Below are 7659 nucleotides of genomic sequence, written 5' to 3' on the forward strand. Positions count from 1 at the left end.
CTACACAATACCCCTGGCCGTTACAGCAACTATTTATTCCTGGGCTTTTCCTCCGAAAGGGATTTGAAAAAAAAAAAAAAAGTCTGAAATTTGGGCCTAATTGCTATTTACCCAGCGATAGACACCTGTTCTAGCTGAGACATTGGCTCATGGATCCCACACCTGAGACCTTAGGGAGAGTAGAGGGGAAATTTCAAGCAGCTGCCAGTCCATTTAGAGATAGAGAGCTTTAACTTGCGGGGTTTGCGTGTTTATATGTATACGCATATATTTTAAAATACTGTTTGTTTAGTATGCACACCCATAACCAGAGGGTATATATTAAACTCTGTGTACTATTATTTCACAGTCAATTGCTTATCTGAAGGCTATACACATACTGGTGTATAGCTACAACTGTGATCGCTTTAAAATAACGCACTGAGACTGAATTCAGTATCAATAACAGGCACATGTCCTTCAAAATGTCCATTCCAGGCCTTGGGGGAAAATGGTTTCTTAGGATGAATCAAGAGGGAAAAATTTAATCAAACATAACTTTTCTTGGAAAGATTCAACATCGTTTTGATTATTTCCTTTGCCGAATAGCTACGACTTCTCTCTTTGGACATGTTACACTTATTTTTCCCTTCTGTCTTGGTCAGAGAAGCACAATCTTCTGTTTCTTTGTTTATTTTTTGAAATCAGTAATGATATTTGTCCTAGTTTCTTGGTTTGCCTTCATAATACTTCTCATACATACTCAAGAGAAACAGACCACGAGCATGATGACAGCATTCATTTCTTGTGGAAATACAAAATTAAAAAACCTAAAGAAAAGTAATTAATAATGGAGACTTTATGTAACATAAGTTAATACATTACCTAATGTTACATTTAGTAGCAGTTCGAAATTCAAGTTTATTAAAATGTTATTAGATCACAAAAAGTACTGCCTTCATTTGTAAAAGAACAAGAGTTAGAATATATATGCTTGTGTGTACATATATGAGTGTGTGTGCTCGTGTGCACGTGTGTTTCCCCTGACTTTACATATTCCAGTTCCGTTGCCTCTGTTTTGCTTCAACTATATATACTTGAAGAGAAGAGGCTGGGAATAGAGAGATTTAGCACAAGCTCATTGGCAACAAAACAGAAATAAAACATTATTGCCCTGCTATTTTGTCTGGCCTCAAATCAGAAGACAATCACACTGCAGAGGGCTAGTGGGGAGGGGGAGCTTAGGGGGTTAGATGGGGAAGAAGGAGAAAAGAGAGGCAGGTTTTTTTTTTTTTTTTCTTATCTTGTCTTTTGTATCTTTTTTTCCTCAATCAGTAGGACTTCTGAGCTTTTTGATGGATTCTCCATTGGTATGCTAGAGCAGCCTCCCATTTACTTACTGTTTTGAGAAATTTGGCCTTTCTGAGCAAATCAAATAAACTTCACCTAATTTGCTCCCAATGAGAAAATTATTTATTATTTCTCCCAAAGGATACATGAGCTGTATTCAATACTGGTATGAGAATTCACAAAATAAAACAAAAGGGGTGAAAGGACACTTTAATAAAATGCAGAACTACAATTCATACACAAAATCAGAATGATCTGAGTGATGTTAAGTGTATGTGCACATATGCGTGCATGCACGCACACACACACACAACATGCTGGTTAAGAAATTCCCTTTAGTCTCATCTGAAGCCAGAGGTGACCGAAGAGTCAGAGCCTTAGGAGGTAGCTGGGGATGACAGGAGAGATGGACAGTACTCACATACAAATGAGTGCTTTGCCTCGGGCCTCACACAGTTGGATAGAGAGCTGATGCAGAGACAGAAATTCATTTCCCATGAGAAAGGAGAGAAGTGCACAGGGAATGGGGTCACACCAGAACAGGTGATAATGAAATTAGAGTTAATGAAGGCTGGAAGAAACCTAGAGCTGATGGGGTGGTGAAACTGTTATCTGAGATGCACAGTAAAACCAGGGATGATATCTCAGTATGGGGGAAACAATGGTTGGAGATGCATGGTAGAAAAGTCCTGGGAAATATAAGAATCCTACCCTCATCTCTGAAGCAGGTCATCTCTTTGTTTCTGTGTTGCAATATTTCGTAAGTGGATGGTTCTAGGAGGCAGATTATATGACGGAGAGCAAGATAGATAATGTCTCTGAGCCTCAGTTTCCTCTCTGGTAAAATGGGAAGAGTAACACCTACCTTCTTCTTTTTCGGAAGATAAAAATGCGATACTGTTTGTAGAACACCTAATGCAGGAACACATAGTTGGTGTCAAATATATTTTAGTTTTATTATATTTCTTTATAAGCAATTGGGTCATTATTATAAAAACACCAGTCAAGGCATGCAAATTGGTTCATTCATGTAGTTGTCTACTCTCTAGATCCCTAATAGTGAACATGCCACATCAAAAAAGGGAAATGAATCTTAAATATATCTGTTCTTAATACACTTTTATATCTGAAGTATGTTATGAAAGATATGGATTTTGTCAGGAGCCGAGAAACTAAGTGATACACAGATAATACATAGGACAGTAGTTAAATGAGTATTTGTGTTATGGCAGGGATCAGTGTTGGTCCTAGAATTAAGTGACTTTTGAGCTTGGTAGAGATACAGATTGAGATAGCTAGGCATGATTTTCCTCTCAAAGCATCCTGTTTGCATTGCCACTCTATTCAACTGCAGAGTGAGGCATTTTTGTGGCATTTCCTGAACAAATCTTTCTTTCTCTGAGCTGTGATTCATTTGCCCAGGAATACATTTTCCTGGGCCCACAGAAGCAGTGAATAACATTGTCTGTTGAAGTATTCTTTGGTGCTGCTCAAAATCTTCTGGATACTTTTCCGATCTTGAATACATCCCACACTGAATCCTACCTTCTCAGGTAGATGCCAGACATGCCATCACCATATTCTGTGGAAGCTAAGGTTCAGACATGTGACCTGGGCTCTGACAGTCGGACATGCACATATGAGATTTGGATACAGTTGAAGGCATCATGAGATCAATCTCCAGCCAAGCATAGTGGCAAAGGTGTTTGGGTTTTGTTGTTGTTGTTGTTTCTTTGTTTTAGAGATGGGGTCCCACTCTGTTGCTCAGAGCTGGGACTATAGGCATGAGCCACTATGCCTGGCTGTTCCGTTTTTTGGTGTTGGTACTGGCTTCCTAGCATTCAGTTCTACATGCTGTATTGCCAGATGGTATTATGAGGTGTTTCAATAGCAAAGAATTTGGTGTGATCGATTAGCTTTATGCTCTAGTTCTCTGAGTCTTCTGAAAATTCTAAGAGCTCCCTAATGCTTTTAATAAAGTCTTTGTCTACTTTCACCAGCTAGAGTGTATTCAGTTGTTTGCTATTAAAAATCTTGACTGGCTAGGTGTGGTGGCTCATGCCTGTAATCCCAGCACTTTGGGAGGTTTAGGCAAGCCGATGGCTTGAACCCAGGAGTTTGAGATCAGCTTGGGCGACATGGTGAAACCCAGCCTCTACAAAAATTAGCCAGATGTGGTAGCACTTGCCTGTAGTCCCAGCTACTTGGGAGGCCGAGGTGGGAGCCTTGCTTGAGCCTGAGAGGTCGAGGCTGCAGTAAGCTGTGATCATGCCATTGCACTCCAGCCTGGGTGACAGAGTGAGACCGTGTCTCAAAAAAAAAAAAAAAAAAAAAAAGGGAGAGAACCTTGACCATGGTGCATGTATTGCACGTTTTATAATGCCATCAAAAGTAATGATATTTTAGTTAAATAGTATTATACACGTGGTGCCTACTTCCCAAGGACCCATTCACCCCTCTGTTAGTAATTACCCTCACTTTTGGAGGGTAGGGAACATGTAGCAATTCACAGTTCTCTAGTGTAGCTGTCTGGCTGTGGGGAGAAGTTAACTCTACCTTGACTCTAGAAACAGTCATGTCACTCAAGCCTATGTTAATCAGTGTAATTCTATTTGTTGGTCTTTGCTATAGAGCAGATATTTGGTCCAGCGAGATGCAGGGGGTAGTGTCCTAGATGCTTCTGGGAAGGATCTCCTGAGGGAGTTTCCAGCAACAACTTGTTTTCTATCTATACTGAAAATATAATTCAAGGGGTTGTTTGCTGCCTTCTTTCAGCCACAGGAAGGGAGCCAGCTCCAGCATGAATATGATACAATGAAACACATAGCAGAAGGCCAGAAAGAAACTATGTACTTGATTTTATCATTGGGCCACCAAATCTACCCAGCCCTTATGTCCACCCTAGATAGGGACTTTCTAGTTATGGGAAGCAGTTAATACTCTTGTTGTTGTTTCTCATCTTGCATTGGGTTCTGTTTCTTGCAACAAATGCATCCTAAATTACCAAATCCTCTTTTTTTGTTGTTAAAAAAAAAAAAAACAAAAACGGAGCAGCATCATGCTACTGATTATGTGACTCACTGTTATTTTATGAACTATTAGGAAGGGGAAAAAAAGCTGCCAATTAAACTGACACAATGTTTTTGTTACTTTCAGTTTTTGTTGTATACTTTCTGCAAAAGCTCTTTCATACAAATTTAGACATTTTTGTTTGTCATTTATTGTTTCTGTGCACATAAAAGGAAAATACCCATAAAATAAATTCGTTAAATATTCTAGAACTTCTTCATATTTTCTAATTGCCCCTCTAGTTCTATATGTCTATCTTTCTCTGTCCAGCTCTGTGCCCTGGGGAGTTCACCCCTGTGGGCTGCATCTCCCAAGCTGAGTGTCTTCCAGGTGCTGATTGGCCCAGCCAGTGAAAGGCACCATCAGGAGACTGGGGAACATGAGAAAAGGAATATTGGAGTATTTCTCCCGGCTATGGTGCAATGTCTCTGGTAGTCACTGTAACCCTCTGGGACTAGAGCTTCTCCAGTTCTCAGAGTTCCTATTAAGATCTCCTGCCTTAATATTTTCAAAACTAGGGGTAGTAATGACTTCTCAGTGGGACCTTAGTTCTTTTATTAAAGTCTTTTTATTTGTACCACTGATGCTGAATTCTGATCCCTGACCATTCCATGACTGGCACAGAGTCCAATTCTACCAGATAACTTTTCTATTCAAAATCTTTAACCTCTGTGTTTTTCCCCCTTGGTTCATTCCCTGTGCCATCAAGAAAACTGTTGGTGTGGGATTTTTTAAAAGAGTGGTCACTGTTTACTTCAGTAAAACTTTCAAGATGTAACTTTGAGCGGCAGATATCTTCCTTGGGATGACCTAATATTGCTTCCCATGTAATAATCTCTTATGTTCTTACACACATCTGTCCCATCTTTCCCTTTTCTGTGGCCCTTCTCAGATTCTTGCCTGGTAAATATTGTCTTCCAAGTAGCTTTGCCTCCAACCTTTCTATTCTCCTGCTCATTTATGTACCATGGTCACACTCAGGCTCAAAAACCATCTAGTGCATCCAAATATGCATAGAACAAAACCTAGTTTCTTGTCTGACAGTCAAGATCTTTCATAATCTCGCTTCCTCCAGATATAATTGTTTTAAAAAACACAAATTTTTATTGTGCTCTATGTATATACCAGACACTGTTCTAGGAAGATAAATATTTTCCAAGGTTAGGACACAGTCAGATAAGCCAATAATTATACTGCAAAAGAAGTGCAATATATATACAACCCGTATCTTGTTAGATGATTCTAGTCTGGGCAGAGAAAACCGGGTCATTTAAACAAGAACAAACACCTTTTTTTTTTTTTTTTTTTTTTTTTTTTTTTTTTTTTTTAGCTTTGGGGAATATGGGATAGACTCTTGGGCCACCCCACCCCATCATTTTTATTTTTATTTTTTAGCTTTACTTGAGAAAGATGGCATAGACTCTTGGGCCACCCCACCTAGCTTCAAGTCCCTGTTCTCTCATTTACTTGTCATGTGACCTTGGACATGCTACCCTCTCATGGGCCCTGGGTTCTCTACTTTTTGGCATATTTCTGCCTTTCTCTTTGTGCTCCCTGCCCTTATTTCTTTTTGTTCACTGGCTACTGTGCTCTATCTCCACTGGAGAGAACCCAACTGATTGGTCCAGAGATTAGCCTCTCCCAATCAGGCTGACTTTCATGTGCTGTGTCTCATTTAACAGGCTAATAATCAGTCAATGAGTAGGCCCTTTGCGGGTGAGATCTCCAACCTGGTTCTATCAGGGGCTCCCGCAGTGCAAGGTCTAGCTCAACCCTGCATCACTGGCATGGGGAGGTAGGCTGGATGGCATAAACTAATCAAAGTGTTGTTTGTCCAGGCACCAGTCCTGGTTCACAAGCTATTAATAGTCTGAGTGAGAAAATCACAATGCTGATATAAGTGGTTAGAGAATGTTAACAGCAATTCGACTTTGCTGAAACAGCCAAATGCATGATCAGTGGTCTTGAAAGTCTTGCAATCAGGATACGGACCAGTTGGGGTGTTGTCAAACACACCTGGAAAATTGCATGCCTCACACACCGAGTACTGGTCACATGCAGTAGGACCACAGGATGCTCTTCAGTAGATTGGAAATTGAAATAGCACAACACAAAACCGGTCCTTCACCACAGACAAAGAACACGCATTTATATCAGATGCATAGGTATAAGTATTTCATAATGAATAGAAATAAGCATCCTCTCTGAGCAGACAAATTAGTTAAATCACCTTCTCTGGATGAGCACAGCTCTGGGGTGAGGGTATGAGGACACAGTTTAGTAAACAGCTAGCCTTGCGCATTTCAACCCCAACTCATCCTATCAGCCAAGGCTTCTGAGCAGTGCACAAACCACACAGCCACATATAGCCTCACATGGTAGCTGTGCCCATGGGTTCCTGGACTCAGAGACCTGTGCTTCAGTTCACACATGGGATTTCTTTTATCAGGAGGCTCGTTAGCAGGGCGAACTTCAACAACAGTTTGATCTCCAATTTGGGATAGAACTCAAGATACTTGTCTCCAAAACCTGGGAACCCAAATTCAGATATGTTTATAACCACTGTTTCAGTAATTCTCAAACAATGAGACATTCCATGATAGAGATGTTGCTTCTGAAATAGTCTGTGATGTTTGGAAGCTGGTCTGCACAGCACTCCTAGTGGACTTGCGAGGCAGGTGTCACCTAATTCCACCTGCCTTCTCTGGTCGGTAGATACAATAGCGACCCCCCAATGAATTATGTCCCCATTGTCTACATGCCCTTGTAATGTGGCACTATAGCTCCGGTCAGCAAGAGATGGACCTATTTCCCACCCCCTTGAATCCAACCTGGCTTTGTGACTTGTTTTGACCAATAAAATGCATAGGCCTTAAGATGCTCATGGCTTTCACTGCTCCAAGTTTCACTTGGAACACTAAGACACCATGTTGCGAAATAACCTAGTACAGCTTACTAGAACATGAGCAGTGATGTTGAGAACCAAGACATCTAGCTGATAGCCCACATTAACTGCCAGATGCATGAGTGAGCCTATCTAGATCTACCAGCTTGAGCTGAGCAGTCAAATGACTGTAGCCGTATCAGTGATCCTACGACTGGCAGAACAACCATTTGGATAACGAACTCAAAAACCATGAGAAATAAATTATTGTTGTAAACCACTAAATTTTGCAGTGAGTTGTCACACAGCAGTAGATAGTGAAGACATCACCCTACAAAGTCTCTTCTCTGACCAATCAAAATATTGTGAACATGTTA

This window comes from Macaca nemestrina, chromosome 5 (genome assembly GCF_043159975.1).
Source record: "Macaca nemestrina isolate mMacNem1 chromosome 5, mMacNem.hap1, whole genome shotgun sequence".
NCBI classification, from domain to species: domain Eukaryota; kingdom Metazoa; phylum Chordata; class Mammalia; order Primates; family Cercopithecidae; genus Macaca; species Macaca nemestrina.